This window comes from Macaca fascicularis, chromosome 11, assembly GCF_037993035.2.
Source record: "Macaca fascicularis isolate 582-1 chromosome 11, T2T-MFA8v1.1".
NCBI lineage: Eukaryota > Metazoa > Chordata > Mammalia > Primates > Cercopithecidae > Macaca > Macaca fascicularis.
In genome coordinates, this window is record NC_088385.1 from 28,318,718 (window position 1) to 28,335,578 (window position 16,861).

Sequence of the window (16,861 nt, forward strand, 5' to 3'; positions counted from 1 at the left end):
AACTCAGATAATCCCATGTAAATCTGAGTTATAGGCCAAGCTGAGCTGTAGGGCTAAAATAAGACGGACCACAAATTCTGGACACTTTAAGATGAGTTATGAAATCATGCTAAGTTTCACAAGTATAATATTGATGTAAAGAAGTAAAAACCAAAAGTATAAAAATAATATATAGTTCAAAATGGACCGCATTAAACTATATTGTTCAGGGATGTATACATAGTAAAACTATCAAAAAAGCGATTGTCAAAAAAAAAATCAAGGTAATGATTCCTTCTAGAGCAAAAGATGGGACTGAATTAGCAAAACATGTGGGGTTTCCAAGGTCCTGGAAATATTTATTTCTTGTCTTAGGTTGTCCTTACACAGATATTTCCTTTAAATTGTTTATTAAACTGTACATAGATGTTTTATGTATTTTTGTACATTATTTCACAATTAAAAAGGGAGGAATGCCTATATATCAATAAGTAAAAGTCAAATACTCAGAAGAAAATAGGAAAAAAATCAGAACTCAATGTGCATTAAATGTAGGAAACATGCTCAACATTATTAGTAGCCAGGGAAATTCAAATTAAAATCACCATGGGGTACTATTTAATACTCATAAAATATGTTTTAAAAGTCACAATAAGATGACATCAAGTCTTAGTAAGGCTGTAGAGGAACAGAAACTCTTACGTTGCTAGAAGCCAAATTAGAAAACAACTAGGGATTATCTAACAGAGCTGGAGACATAGATACCCATAACCCAGCCATTACTGTCCAAGGTACATGTACAATGATGTTCATAGCAACATCATTTATTATAGCAAAGTTCTGGAAACAACCCAAATGTTCATCAATAGGAGAAAGAATGTCTATGTATATAACAATCAGAAATAACTTAATTAGAGTTGCACACACCTACATGAATGAATCTCATACACATGTTAAAGAAAAGTCATTGGGAAAAAATATTATGTTTTACATAAAATTAAAAACTTACAAAAGTATATGCACACATATATATGCACGTTAGGGATACACACAACAGGGTAAAACTGCAAAGGAAAGCAAGGAATTGATAAATAGAAAATTCAGGATAATGGCTGAGATTGCCTTTTATAGGGGCTGGGATTGGGGATGGAGGGAGACACAGGTAACTTCAAGACGTAGTTAATTCTGTATTTGTTTTGTTTCTTAAGCTGTGTGGTAGGTATGAGTTTGCTCATTTTACTTGTTTTAAAATTACACATACTTTACATATACTTTTCTCAATATGTTATCTATTTCATCTTATATTTTTTACATTAAAAATTAGGAATTTGATTATTGTTTTGATGCTCCAGACCAGCCAAATTTCCAGGAAGGGATGATAAGATTTAAAATCTTCATTGTACAAATATTCTCCACAGAATAACTATAAAAATGCTTTCTTGTCTACAAAGTAGGCTGAAGAGAGTGTAGATGGTACAACTTAATTATTCATTGTGTAGATCTCTTAGAACCAGTTACTCTGTGAGTATCTGCATTTGCAGAAAAAGAATTATCCACCAAGACTGAGCTTGAAGTAGCCACCACCTGTCTCACCCCGTTTACTAGGTACAGGGAGTTGGCACATTTGTGGGAATTACAATCCTAGAGAAGGGGCAGAGCAAGACAGTGGAAGAGAAGTCTCCACCAATCATGCCCCCTACAAAGACACCAGTTTAACAACTATCTACATGCTATACACAAAAGAAGCACCTCTATAAGAACCAAAAATCAGGTGACTATACACAGTGCTTGCTTCTAAGTTGATATTGCTGAAAGAGGCACTGAAAAGCTAGGAAAAACAGTCTTTCATCACCGACACCAACCATCCCCCACTTCCTGGCAGCAGCAGTGTGGTGAGGAGAGTGTTTCAGCGTGCGTGAGAGAAGCAGATCACAGCATTTGTGAGCCATTGAACTCAGTGTTGCCTTATTACAACAGAAAAAAAAGGACCAACTCTATTGGTGCCCACCCATGGAGAGAGCATTTAAAGCAGCCCTAGCCAGAGAGGAATTTCCCATCTCAGCAGTCCGAACTTGAGTTCCCAAAAACCTTGCCACTGCAGGCTAAAGTACTCTGAGGCCCTTAATACACTTGAAAGACAGTCTAGGCCACAGAGACTGCAACTCCTAGGTGAGTCCTAGTGCTAGACTGGGCCCAGAGCCAGTGGACTAGGGGGTCATGTGACCTACTGAGACACCAGCCAGGTGTCTAAGGAAGTGTTGGCATCACCCCTTCCTTAGCCCCAGGCTGCATAGCTTGTGGCTTAAAAAGAGACCCCTTGCCTCAGCTTGAGGAGAGGAGAGGGAAGAGTATGGAAGACTTTGGCATCTTGAATGTCAGTCACAGCAGGATAGAGCTGTGATAGGCAACTCAGCCCACAGCAGGATAGAGCACCAGTCAGAGTTGTGAGGCCCCCTTTCCGGGACTTAGCTCTAGGAAAGGGAGGACCCTGGACCGGAAGAGAATCTGCTGTATTGAAGGGAAGAACCTAACCCTGGAAAAATTCATCATTTGCTAACTGAAGAGCCCAGGGGCCCTGAATAATCAGCAGCAATACCCAGGTACTATGTTGAGGTCCTTGAGTAAGACTCTAACACTGGCTGGCTAGAGTAAGACTTAGCACATGCTGTAATGGCTACAGAGTGAGACTCCTTCTACTTGAGAAAAGTGAAGGGAAGAGCAAAGGAGACTTTGTCTTGTACTCCAGGTAAGAGCTCAGTCACAACAGGGTAGAGCACCAAGCAGGCTCTTGGGGTCCCAGATTTCAGGACGTGGCTCTTGGATGGCATTTCTGGACCTGCCCTAGGCCAGAGGGGGTTACCAGGCAAAGATTCTTGTTTTCTTCCCTTCCTTTTTCCCAAATGAATGGAGTGTCTCACTCTGTCCTGAGCCACGTGGAACTGGGGGTGGTATGACATAAGCACCCCTGTGTCTAGCACCACTAGCACTGCACTGGAAGGCAGCATTCACCACAAGGTGGCTGAAGAGCCCTTGGGCTTTAACAGCAGTACTCCATGTGGGCCTGTGGTGGTGGTGGCCACAGGGTGAGGCTCCTCTGCCTTTGGAAAGGGGGTGGAAGAGGCGGAAGGACTGTGTCTTGTGGTTTGAGTGCCAGCTCAGCTGCAGAACAATACAACAAAACACTGGATAGACTTCTAAGATTTTTGATTCTAGTCCCTGGCTCCTGGATGGCACCTCTGGACATACCCAGGGCCTGGGGAAACTTGTCACCATGAAGGGAAGGACACAGGCCTGGCTGGACTTACCACCTGCTTTTATAAAGCTCTGGGGCCTTTAGCAAATATAGGGCATAGCCAGGGAGTGGTTACAGCAAGCCTTAGGCAAGACCCAGCTGTGTACTGGCTTCAGGTGTGACCCAGCACACTCCTAGTGATAGTGGCCACAGGGGTGCTTCTGTCATATCACCCCCAGCTCCTAATGGCTCAGAACAGAGAGAGAGAGAGAGAGAGAGAGAGAGAGAGAGAGAGAGAGAGAGAGAGAAACTCTATTTATTTGGGAGAAAGTGAGGGAAGAGAACAATAATCTGCTTGGTAATCCAGATAATTCTTCCAGATCTTGTCCAAGGCCATTAAAGTAGTACCTCTATGAGTCTGCAAGAACCTCAGAACTATTGAGCTTGTGGAGTCTCCTAAAGCAGATACAGCTTAGGTTATAACACCTAAGTTCTCTTAAATATCTAGAAAGCCTTCCCAAGAAGGACAGGTACAAACAAGCCTAGAGTGAGAAGATTACAAAGAACACCTAAGTCTTCAGTGCCCAGACACTGAAGAATATCTGCAAGGATCAACATCATCCAGAAAAACATGATATCAGAAGGAGAGGATCATGGTGGACAGGAGACAGAACTAGACTGCAGCTCCCACTTGAATGGACAGAGCAGCATATGGAGGCTCGCATCGTGAACTATTGCTCCAGAATGACTGCAGACATACATTAGGAAAGCCAAGAGAGCCCACAGACCCTCTGAAGGAAGCAGATTGCTCCTGCAGGACTCGGGACACACCCCAAATACTGTGAGTGCCCAAACTGTGGAAGTGGCAAAGGGAGATCATTTACCCTGGAACACACACTCCCACTAGGAAACCTGAAGGTATAGATTATGGCAGAAAATTCTGACCTTACCTTAAGTTGAATCAATTTAGAGAGCCAAGCAAAATACAAGGGTAGAGGAAGCAGTGGGAAAAGCCATGTGGACTCACTGGGTACCCTGGCAACCATTTCTGCCCTGCCTTACAGGGGTCCTTGTGGAGGGCAGTCAGAGGCACTGGAAAAAGGCCACAGGGAGAAGGAGACCTCTAGCTGAACTTTGTAACAGTTTGAACTGATTGAGAAGTCTCCTGGCCAGAACTCAGGGAAGGATATGAATCCAGTGTGCAGACTCCACAGGCCTGGGAAGAACAAACATCCTACTTGGTTTTGCAGCTGCAAAGTGGGTAGCCTGGGGCAAGTTCTCAGCCCTGCTCGCCCACTGCCTGAAAACAGACTTGGTGCCATTGTAGGGGTGGGGCCACAGTGGGAGTGAGACCAGCCCTTTGGGTTGCATGGGAGCTTAGTGAGGCCTGTTACTGCCAGCTTTCTCCCACTTCCATGACAACCTGCATGACACAGTAAAGGCAGTTATAATCCTCCTAGGAACATAACTCCATTAACCTGAGAATCTCACCCCCACCCCCCACAGCAGCTGCAGCAAGACCCACCCAAGGAGAGTCTGAGCTCAGACACACCTCACCCTGCCCCCACCTAATGGTCCTTCCCTACCCACCCTGGTAACTGAAGACAAAGGGCATATACTCCTGGGGGTTCTAGGGCCCCACCTACCGCCATACTACTATAGCTAATGCTCTACTGAAAGCTCCAATCCTGGCATGAGGCCAACCAGCAGAAAAATAGTACATTAAGCAACCAAAGCCATGGACCCTCACAGAGTACATTTTCCTCTCCTGCCACCTCCACCAGAACAGGTGCTGGCATCCATGGCTGAGAGATCCACAGATGGTTTACATCACAGGACTTTGTGCAGACAACTCCCAGTACCAGCCTGGAGCCTTGTAGATTTGCTAGGTGGCTAGATCCAGAAGAGAGATAACAATCACTACAGATCAGCTCTCAGGAAGCCACATCCCTAAGAAAAGGGGGAGAGTACTACATCAAGGGACCATCCCATGGGACAAAAGAATCTGAACAGTCTTGAGCCCTAGACCTTCGCAAAGACACAGCCTACCCAAATGAGAAGGAACCAGAAAACCAACTCTGGTAATATGACAAAATGAGGTTGTTTAACACCACCTAAAAATTACTCTAGCTCACCAGCAATGGATCCAAACCACGAAGAAATCCCTGATTTACCTGGAAAAGAATTCGGGTTAGTTATTAAGTTAATCAGGGAGGCACCAGAGAAAGGCAAAGTCCAATCTAAGGAAAAAAAAGAAAGATACAAGAAGTGAAGGGAGAAATATTTGATGAAATAAATAGCATAAACAAAAAACAATCAAAACGTCCGGAAACAATGGACAACACTTATAGAAATGCAAAATGCTCTGGAAAGTCTCTAAAATAGAATTGAACAGCCAAAGAGAGAACTTCAGAGCTCAAAGACAAAGTCTTTAAATTAACCCAATCTAACAAAGACAAAGAAAAAAGAATAAGAAAATATGAACAAACCCTCCAAGAAGTCTGGGATTATGTTAAACGACCAAACCTAACAATAATTTGCGTTCCTGAGGAAGAAGAGAAATCTAAAAGTTTGGAAAACATACTTGGGGAATAATCAAGGAAAACGTCCTCAGCCTTGCTAGGACCTAAACATCCAAATACAAGAAGCTCAAAGAACACCTGGGAAATTCACTGCAAAAAGATAATTGCCTACGCACATTGTCATCAAGTTATCTAAAGTTAAGATAAAGGGAAGAATCTTAAGAACTGTGAGGCAAAAGCACCAGGTATCCTATAAAGGACAACCTATCCAATTAACATTAGATTTCTCAGCAGAAACCCTATGAGCTAGAAGGGATTGGGGCCCTATCTTCAGCCTCCTCAAACAAAACAATTATCAGCCAAGAATTTTGTATCCAGTGAAACTAAGGATCATATATGAAGGAAACATAGTCTTTTTCAGACAACCAAATGTTGACAGAATTTGCCACTACCACACCAACACTACAAGAACTGATTAAAAAAAGCTCTAAATCTTGAAACAAATCTTGGAAACACGTCCAAACAGAACATCTTTAAAGCATAAATGTCGCAGGACCTATAAAACAAAAATACAATAATAAAAAAAAAACAAGGCATACAGACAACAAATAGCATGGTGAACAGAATGGCACCTCACATCTCAATACTAACATTGAATGTAAATGGCCTAAATGCTCCACTTAAAAGACTCATAATTGCAGAATGGATAAAAATTCACCAAACAACTATCTGCTGCCTTCAAGAGACTCACCTAACACATAAGGAGGTACATAAACTTAAGGTAAAATGGTAGAAAAAGGCATTCCATGCAAATGGGCACCAAAAGCTAGCAGGTGTACTATTCTTATATCAGACAAAACAAACTTTAAAGCAGCAGCAGTTAAAAAAGACAAACAGGGACATTGTATAATGATAAAAGGCCTTGTCCAACAGGAAAATATCACAATCCTAAATAAATATATGCATCTAAAACTGGAGCTCCCAAATTTATAAAACAATTACTAAGAGACCTAGGAAATGAGATAGACGGTGACACAATAATAGTGGGGGAATTCACTACTCCACTGACAGTACTAGACAGCTCATCAAAACAGAAAGTCAACAAAAAACCATGGATTTAAACTACACCCTGAAAAAAATGAACTTAACAGATGTATAGAGAATATTTGACCCAACAACCACAGAAAATACATTCTATCCAAAAGCACATGAAACTTTCTCCAAGATAGACTATATGATAAGCCACAAAATGAGCCTCAATAAATTTTAAAAAATTAAAATTGTGTCAAGCACTCTCTCAGACCACAGTGGAATACAACTGGAAATCAGCTCCAGATGGAACCTTCAAAACCATGCAAATACATGGAAATTAAATAATCTGTTCCTTAATGATCATTGGGTCAAAAATGAAATAAAGATGGAAATTAAAAAATTATTTGAACTGAATGACAATTGTGACACAACCTATCAAAATCTCTGGGACACAGCAAAGGCAGTGCTAAGAGGAAAGTTCATAGCCCTAAATGCTTACATCAAAAGGTTTGAAAAAGCACAGATAATCCAAGGTCACATCTCAAGGAACTACAGAAACAAGAACAAGCCAAACCCAAACCCAGCAGAAGAAAGGAAATAACCCAGATCAGAGCAGAACTAAATGAAACTGAAACAACAACAGCAACAAAAACATACAAAAGACAAATGAAACAGAAAGCTGGTTCTTTGAAAAGAAAAATAAAAATTGATAGAACATTAGCAAGATTAACCAAGAAAAGAAGAGAGAAAATCCAAATAAGCTCAATTAGAAAGGAAATGGGAGATATTACAACTGACACCACAGAAATACAAAAGATCATTCAAGGTTACTATGAATATCTTTACATGCATAAACCTAGAAAACCTAGAGGAGATGGATAATTTTCTGGACAGATAAAACCCTCCTAGCTTCAATCTGGAAGAATTAGATACCCTGAACAGACAAGTAACAAGCGTGAGATTGAAATGGTAATTTAAAAATTACCCACAAAAAAAGGTCCTGGACCAGCATAATTCTACCAGACATTCAAATAAGAATTGGTACCAATCCTATTGACACTTCCACAAGATGGAAAAAGAGGGAATCCTCCCTAAATCATTCTATGAAGCAGTATCACCCTAATAACAGAACCAGGAAAGGACATAACCAAAAAATAAAACTACAGACCAATATCCCTGACAAATATAGATGCAAAATCCTTAACAAAATACTAGCTAACCGAATCCAACAACATATCAAAAAGATAATCCACCATGATCAAGTGGGGTTTCATAGCAGGGATACAGGGATGGTTTAACATTTGCAAGTCAGTAAATATGATACACCACATAAACATAATTAAAAACAAAAAAATACATGATCATCTCAATAGACCCAGTAAAAGCATTCAACAAAATCCAGCATTCCTTTCTGCCACATTTACAGTAGAATAGTATATCCAGCAAAAATATTCCTCAAACATGAAGGAGAAATAAAGGCTGTTCCAGACAATCAAAAGCTGAGGGATTTCAACACCAGATCTGTCCTGCAAGAAATGCTAAAGGGAGTACTTCAATAGAAAGAAAGGATTTTGATGATCAAAAAGAAATCATCTGAAGATACAAAACTCATTGGTAATAGAAAATATACAGAAAAACACAGAACATTCTAACACTGTAACAGTGGTGTTTAAGCTACTCTTACACAGAAGGACTAAAGGACGGAGCAATTCAAAATAATAACTACAACTTTTCAAAACATAGTACAATAAATGTAAATAGAAAACAAAATGTGAAAAAATTGGGGACATAGTTAAGGCACAGAGTCTTTATTAGTTTTCTTTTTACTTGTTAGGTTGTTTATACAACAGCGTTAAGTTGTTATCAGCTTAAAATAATAGGTTATAAGATAGTATGTGCAAGCCTCATGATAATCTCAAAACACAGATAATGGATACACAAAAAATAAAAAGCAAGAAACTAAATCATATCACCAGAGAAAATAATCTTCATTAAAAGGAAGACAGAAAGGAAAGAAAGCACGAAAAGACCACAAAAAAACCCAAAAAACACATAAAATGGCAGAAGTCAGTTCTTAGTTATAAATAATAATATTGAATGTAAATGGACTAAACTCTCCAATCAAAAGACACAGAGTGGCTGAAACACACTTCACGTATAAAAACACACATAGACTAAAAATGAAGGGATGGAAAAAGACATTCCATGCCAATGGAAACCAAGAGAAGAGCAGGCAGAGCTATATTTATATCAGACAAAATAGATTTCATGACAAAATCTATAAGAGGAGACAAAGAAGGTCACTATATAAAGTGATCAATTCAGCAAGAGTTTATAACAATTTAAAATATATATTCTCTCAAAACTGAAGCACCCACATATACAAAGCAAATATTATTACAGATAAAGAGAGAGAGAGACTCCAATACAATAATAGCTGGAGACTTCACCCCACTTTCAACATTGGACAGAACTTCCAGACATAAAATTGACAAATAAATATCAGACTTGATATACACTGTAGACCAAAAGGATCTAATAAATATTTACAGAACTTTTCACCCAATGGCTGCAGAATACACATTCTTTTCTTCAGCACATGGATCATTCTCATGGATAGATCATATGTTAAGTCACAAGACAAATCTTAAAACTTTCAAAAAAAATTGAAACAATGTCTAGCATCTTCTATGATCACAATGGAATAAAACTATAAAATAATGATAAGAGAAATTTTGGAAATTATACAAATACATGTGATATGGTTTGGCTGTGTGTCCCCACCCAAGTCTCACCTTGAATTGTAATAATCCCCACGTGTCGTGGGAGGAACTGGGTGGGAAGTAATTGAATCATGGAGGTGGGTTTTTCTCATACTGTTCTTGTGATAGTGAATAAATCTCAGGAGATCTGATGGTTTTATAAAGGGAGTTCCCCTACACATGCTCTCTTGCCTGCCATCATGTAAGACAACCTTTGCCATTCCTTTGTCTTCTGCTATGATTGTGAGGCCTCCCCAACCATGTGGAAATGTGAGGCCATTAAACATGTTTCCTTTATAAATTATCCAGTGTCGGGTATGTCTTTATTAGCAGCATGAGAACAGACTAATACAACATAGAAATTAAGCAATATGCTCCTGAATGACCAGTGGGTCAACGAAGAAATTAAAAAGAAAATTGAAAAATTTCTTGAAACAAATAATAGAAACACATATACAAAAACCTATGGAATATAGCACTAAGAGGGAATTTTTTTTAGCTATAAGTGCCTACATCAAAAAAAGAAGAAAATTTTCAAATAACCAGTCCAATGATGCATCTTAAAGAACTAGAAAAGTAAGAGCAAACCAAACCCAAAATTAGTACAAGAAAAGAAATAATAAAGATCAGAGCAGAAACAAATGAAATTGAAAAGAAAACAATACAAAAAATTAATAAATCAAAAAGTTGTTTTTTTGAAAAGTTAAACAAAATTGACAGGCCTTTAGCCAGACTAAGAAAAAAAGAGAAGATCCAAATAAATTAAGTCAGAGATGAAAAAGGAAACATTAACATTGATACTGCAGAAACAAAAAAAAATCATTAGTAGTTACTATGAGCAACTATATACCAATAAATTGAAATATCTAGAAGAAATGGACAAGTTACTGGACATATGTAACCTTCCAGGATTGAGCCAGAAAGAAATCCAAAACTTGAATAGATCAATAACAAGTAATAAGGTTGAAGCCATTAAAAAAAAAATGTCTCCCAGTAAAGAAAAGCTCAGAACCCAACAGCTTCATTGATGAATTCTATCAAAAACTTAAAGAAGAACTAATACCAATCCTACTCAAACTATTCTGAAAAATGGAGGAGGGAAAACTTCCAAACTCATTCTACGAGGCCAGTATTATTAATTACTACTGTGTCTTCGCTAGGCAAAGACACATTAAAAAATGAAAACTACAGGCCAATATCTCTGACAAATATTGATGCAAAAGTCCTCAACAAAATGTCAGCAAACCAACTTCAACAACACATTTAAAAGATCTCTCATCATGACCAAGTGGGATTTATCCCTAGGATACAAGGATGGTTCAACATTTTCATATCAATCAATGTGATACATCATATCAATAGAATGAAAGGAAAAAAAAAAAAAAAGATCATTTCAATGATGCTCAGGAAACATTTGATAAAATTCAACATCCCCTCATGATAAAAACCCTAAAAAAGCTGAGTATAGAAGGGACATACTAAACATAATAAAAGCCAAATACGACAGACCCACAGCTGCTATCATTCTGAATGGGGAAAATAGAAAAGCCTTTCCTCTAAGATCTGGAACACAACAAGTATTTTACCACTGTTATTTAACGTAGTACTGGAAGAAGTCCTAACTAGAGCAATCAGATAAGAGAAAGAAATGAAGGGTATCCAAATTTGAAAGGAAGAAGTCAAATTATCCTGGTTTGCAGATGATATAATCTTAAATTTGGAAAAATCTAAAGACGCCACCAAAAAACTATCAGAACTGCTAAATAAATTCAATAAAGTTGTAGGATACAAAATTAACATACAAAAATCAGTAATATTTTCATATGCCAACAGTGAATAATCTGAAAAAGAAATTTTAAAAAATCCTGTTTATAATAGCCAGAAATCAAAATTAAATACCTAGACATTAACTGAAGAAGTGAAAGAGTGCTATAACAAAAACTATGAAACACTGATGAAAGAAATAGAAGTGGACACCAAAAAGTGGAAACATATTCCATGTTCATGGATTGGGAGAATAAATATAGTTAAAATGTCCATGCTACCCAAAGCCATTTATGGATTCAGTGTAATCCCTATCAAAATACCAATGACATTCTACACAAAAATAGAAAAAACAACCCTAAAATTTATATGGAACCACAAAAGACCCTGAATAGCCAAAACTATGCAAAGTAAAAAGAACAAAACTGGAGGAATCATGTTACCTGACTTCAAATTATACTACAGAGCTATAGTAACCAAAACAGGATGGTACTGACATAAAAACAGACACATAGATGAATGGAATAGGATAGAGAATTGAAAAACAAATCCACATACCTACAGTGAACTCATTTTTGAAAAAGGTGCCAAGAACATACACTGGGGAAAAGACAGTCTCTTCAATAAATTGTGCTGGGAAAACTGGATATTCCTATGCAGAATAATGAAACTATATCCCTATCTCTCACCATATACAAAAGCACAATCAAAATGAATTAGACTTAAATCTATAATCTTAAAATATGAAACTACTACAAGAAAACATTGAGGAAACTCTCCAGGACATTGGTCTGGGCAAAAATTTCTTGAGTAATATCCCAGAAGCACAGTCAACAAAAGCAGAAGTGGACAAATACGATCACATCAAGTTAAAAAGCTTCTGCACAGCAAAGGAAACAATCAACAAAGTGAAGAGATGGCTCACAGAATGGGAGAGAATATTTGCAAACTGTCCATCTGACAAGAGATGAATAACCAGAATATATAAGGAGCTCAAACAACTCTATAGGAAAAAGTCTAATAATCTGATCAAAAATGGGCAAAAGATTTGAATAGACATTCCTCAAAAGAAGACCTACAAATGGCAAACAGGCATATGAAAAAACGCTCAACATCATTGATCATCAGAGAAATGCAAACCAAAACTACAATGAAATACCTTCTCACCTCAGTTAAAATGGCTTTTATCCAAAAGACAGGCAATAAGAAATGCTGGTGAGAATGTGGAGAAAAGGGAACCCTGGTATACTTTTGGTGGGAATGTAGATTAGTACAGCCACTATGGACAACAGTTTGGCTATTCCTCAAGAAAATAAAAATAGAGCTACCATATGATCCAGCAATCCCACTGCCGAGTATATGCCCAAAAGAAAGGAAATCAGTATATCAAAGAGATATCTGCACTCCCATGTATGTTGGAGCACTGTTCACAATAGCCAAAATTTGGAAGCAACCTAAGTATCCATCAACAGATGAATGGGGCCGGGCGCGGTGGCTCACGCCTGTAATCCCAGCACTTTGGGAGGCCGAGGCGGGCGGATCACAAGGTCAGGAGATCGAGACCATGGTGAAACCCCGTCTCTACTAAAAATAGAAAAAATTAGCCGGGCGCAGTGGCGGGCGCCTGTGGTCCCAGCTACTCAGGAGGCTGAGGCAGGAGAATGGCGTGAACCCGGGAGGCGGAGCTTGCAGTGAGCCGAGATTGCGCCACTGCACTCCAGCCTGGGTGACACAGCAAGACTCCGTCTCAAAAAAAAAAAAAAAAAAAAGAAAAAAAAAAAAACAGATGAATGGACAAAGAAAATGTGGTACTATACATAGTGGAGTACTATTCAGCCATAAAAGGAATGAGATCCTGTCATTTGCAACAACATGGATGGAACTGGAGATCATTATGCTAAGTGAAATAAGCCAAGCATAGAAAGACAAATATTGCATGTTCTCACTTATTTGTGAGATCTAAAAATCAAAACAGTTGATCTTAGAAGTTAGAGAGTAGAGTTACCAGAGGCTGGGAAGGGTAGTGGGATGGTGGGGGTTGTGGAAGGTAGGGATGGTTAATGGGTGAACAAAAAGATAGAAAGAATGAATAAGACCTAATATTTGATGGCACAACAGGTTGACTATAGTCAATAATAATTTCATTATACATTTTAAAATAATTTAAAGAGTATATTTGGATTGTTTGTAACTCAGAGGATAAATGCTTGAGGCGATGGGGATGGATACCCCATTTTACATGTGTTTTTTAAGCATTGCATGCCTGTATCAAATCATCTCATGTACCCCACAAATATATGTACCTACCATGTACCCACAAAAATTAAAGTAAAAATTTTTTTTAATCCCAGAGAAGATTCCATTCTAAAACAAAGCTTTTGGAACACAAGATACAAGTTTATAAAGAAAGAAAATCAATACGCAACCATCACCTTATGCTTCACAATTGCTGCAAAATAAGTTAATCCTTTTCTTTGACTTATTTAATTTATTTATTTACTTTTTAATCAATATATAATAGTTGTACATATTTTGGAGGTACATTTAGTATTTTGATACCTGTATGTGTAATGATTATATCAGGGTAGTTGGTAAATCCATTACCTTAAACATTTATCATTTCTTTGTGTTGGAAATATTACAAATATTTCCTTCTAGCTATTTGAAATGTACAATAAATTATTGTTAATTACAACTTTTCTACCAAAAAGTCTTAATGCCTACTTTATAATGTTATAAACCATGTTTTAGGTTATAATGCCAGAAAAATGTGATTATGTCTAGCCATGCTTTTTTAATATTTAGAAATTTTTCTTAATTAATTAATGGTACCAGAAAGAAGGGGTACTGACTGGGCTATAATTTAATATCTTTTAGCCTCTTCATAAATCTCTCAGAAAAGCATGAAATCAGACCTGTAATTAGGCAGCATAACTCTGGTTGCAATTTGTTAATCTTAAATTTTTCTTTTCTTTCTTTTATTTCTTTAGGGGGCATGCACCCAAAGAAAAAAGAAAGAAAGGAAAAAAAAAATCTCAACCTTCCTGCTGACTGTTCTTCAATCACATTGTATTGACTTTCTTCTGTTTAGGTGGAGAAGGAAGGGGACATGAGAAAAGGGCAAAGTAGCAGAAAGCCCAAAATGTACCTAGTGGGAAATAATTGATTTTTTGTTAAATCCCCAAGTGCTGACATGGTCAGGAAGTCATAGGACTTCCTTTTCTTGGCAAGTCCACAACTGCCTCAGACCCACATGAAAGAGCTTTCTCTGGGAATTTTTCTAAAGGGCTTTTAATTGCGGACAGTCAAAAGATCCAGAAGTTTACTTCTCAAGAAACACCAAGAGTGAAAACTCTTACTTCTGATCTGATGTAACTGCCGTTAGACTCCAATACATTTGGATTTTTCTGGAGGCTACAGTTAAGCATGTCAACTTGTGATACGACTTTTAGTCCCTGCTAATTTCAGTCAGTGGAGAACTAAAGGCAGATGGGAAGAGGAGAGAGAGAGAGAAAAAAAAAACAATCAGCTAAAACAAATGAATAATTCATGCTTATTTTTCAATGTCAGTTGCTCTGGTTTTCTTCTTGTTTTATCTAACCTATTCTAACAGCCCTTCCTTTGAATTTTGTACAATGCACGTTTCTATAAATTCATACTGAAAAACATCTGGAGCACTGGCAGCAATTTGCCAAACAGAAACCTGCAGCAATGGAAATGTTCTGTAAGACTATAAAGTTCAGGAAGAAATGGTAGAGGTGAGTGGTAAAAATTTCTGATACATCACAATAAGATGTTCCCCTTGTGAAGGTTTGCCAGGGTTCATTGCTTACTTCATTGATGATGTTCTTAATTATACTATCTTCAACTTTGTGGAGCACTTGATTTAGTGTCAGTTAATTTCATAAGAATATAACCAGATGTACCATTCCTTTAATATTCAAAATTCTATCAGGAACATGTGTGCTGAGTATCTCAATAGGAATGTTGCAAAAGCATTTGAAAAATAGTTATCTACCCTTTTTTTAAGATGGGATCTTACTATGTTGCCCAGGCCAGAGTACAGTGGCTATTCACAGGCGCAATCCTACTACCAATCAGCATGTGAGTTATCTACCTTTTGAAGTCTGGTTTTAAACACTTTCTTACAGAACCAGTTTGACATTGGTATATCTGACTGTTTGTACACATAGTCAATATGGGGATGATGGGGTATTTTGTATTATTAATTATGAAATAAGTTCTAGGACCAGATTAATACACCTTTTTTTAAGTTGGAAGGCCCCTAAGAGGTTAGTATAGTATTTTCATTCTAAAGAAAAAGATTTGTTGAAAAAAATAAAAAAATTCTGTTATACTAGGTCTTATAGGGGATCTAACAATACAGAGACAATTCCTGTCCTCATGAAGCTGACATGCTAGTACGTAAGATAATAAATATACACAAATAACATAGGGCAGAATAATAAGGGACTTAAAATGCATAAATGAAGTCTGCAGTTTTGGAATGGAACCTATCTATTTGTGGTGGTATCTGAAGTGGGGAGAAGGGAAATTTTTCTCAAAAAGTGACATACGATTTGACCGCTGAAAAATGGCATGAAATTTTAAAAGGGGAAACTTCAAGTCAGGGAAATTGTAGATACGAGAAATACCAGGGACACATATGAATATTGGGAGGGAAAGCTGGACAAGTGGATCAGTCTTACATGCCAGGCTAATAAAGAGCTATGCAAACAAACAAGCAAACAAACAAAAAGAACTTCATGACTGAAAAGAATCATATTTGTGAATCAACCCTATCACACTCCCACAAAGTCATCTAGTTTAAATGGCCACCTCTAGTGACAGAGAATCTGCTACCTCTTGAGAGTACCTGTCCCAACTTTGTTTAGTTCTATTTTTGCATTATATTGACTTAAAATTCTTTTTCTTACAACTTTCACTTCTTTGTTTAAATTCTACCACTTACAGCTGCATGGGACAAAAGAGGTCCTCTTCCAAAGGACAATTACTCAAGTATTGAAGTCAGCTTTAAACATTTTTAAAACCATGGTTCCTATGGGCGGAATGTCTCTGTTTATTTAACCACTCATTATACATAACATGATCATGGATCTTTCCCATTCTCATCACTGTACTCTAATTAAACTCAGTGTTTCTTACATACCTCTTTAAGAGAAATACCTCCATTGGACACAGTTCTGATGACATTAAGTGCAGTGGATCAGTCTACTACCTTTTTTATTCTAGATATTGTAGTATAACTGACAAAGTTTATGGCCACCTTCATCTAGATTTTTTTTTTTTTTTGCCTTTTTTAAAATTATACTTTAAGTTCTAGGGTACATGTGCACAACATGCAGGTTTGTTATATATGTATACATGTGCTGTGTTGGTTTGCTGCAACCATTAACTCGTCATTTATATTAGGTATTTCTCCTAATGCTACCCCTCTCCCATCCCCCCACCCCAATGACAGGCCCCAGTGTGTAATGTTCCCTGCCCTGTGTCTCTCACTGTTCAATTCTCACCTATAAGTGAGAAGATGCAGTGTTTGGTTTTCTGTC

At 37.7% G+C, this 16,861-nt stretch overlaps 1 protein-coding gene and 1 long non-coding RNA gene across 2 annotated transcripts in view; one reads left to right on the forward strand and one right to left on the reverse strand.

Annotated features, from left to right (window-relative positions):
• The window catches only part of LMNTD1 (lamin tail domain containing 1), a 143,132-nt gene that overhangs the window by 99,580 nt on the left and 26,691 nt on the right, over positions 1 to 16,861 (reverse strand). The window lies entirely within an intron of this gene.
• On the forward strand, positions 1,557 to 15,614 carry LOC141408041 (uncharacterized). The gene is made up of 2 exons (XR_012420088.1): positions 1,557 to 1,750; positions 14,282 to 15,614. It is a non-coding gene; the product is annotated as an uncharacterized lncRNA (long non-coding RNA).